Consider the following 409-nt stretch of genomic DNA (forward strand, 5'->3'; position numbering starts at 1 on the left):
CACAACATGGGTTAGGTTAAGGCACAACGTGGGTTAGGTTAAGGCACAACGTGGGTTAGGTTAAGGCACAACGTGGGTTAGGTTAAGGCACAACATGGGTTAGGTTAAGGCACAACATGGGTTAGGTTAAGGCACAACATGGGTTAGGTTAAGGCACAACATGGGTTAGGTTAAGGCACAACATGGGTTAGGTTAAGGCACAACATGGGTTAGGTTAAGGTACAACATGGGTTAGGTTAAGGTACAACATGGGTTAGGTTAAGGTACAACATGGGTTAGGTTAAGGTACAACATGGGTTAGGTTAAGGTACAACATGGGTTAGGTTAAGGTACAACATGGGTTAGGTTAAGGTACAACATGGGTTAGGTTAAGGTACAACATGGGTTAGGTTAAGGTACAACATGGGTT

The sequence above is a fragment of the Schistocerca piceifrons genome, unplaced genomic scaffold, assembly GCF_021461385.2.
Source record: "Schistocerca piceifrons isolate TAMUIC-IGC-003096 unplaced genomic scaffold, iqSchPice1.1 HiC_scaffold_1058, whole genome shotgun sequence".
Lineage (NCBI taxonomy): Eukaryota > Metazoa > Arthropoda > Insecta > Orthoptera > Acrididae > Schistocerca > Schistocerca piceifrons.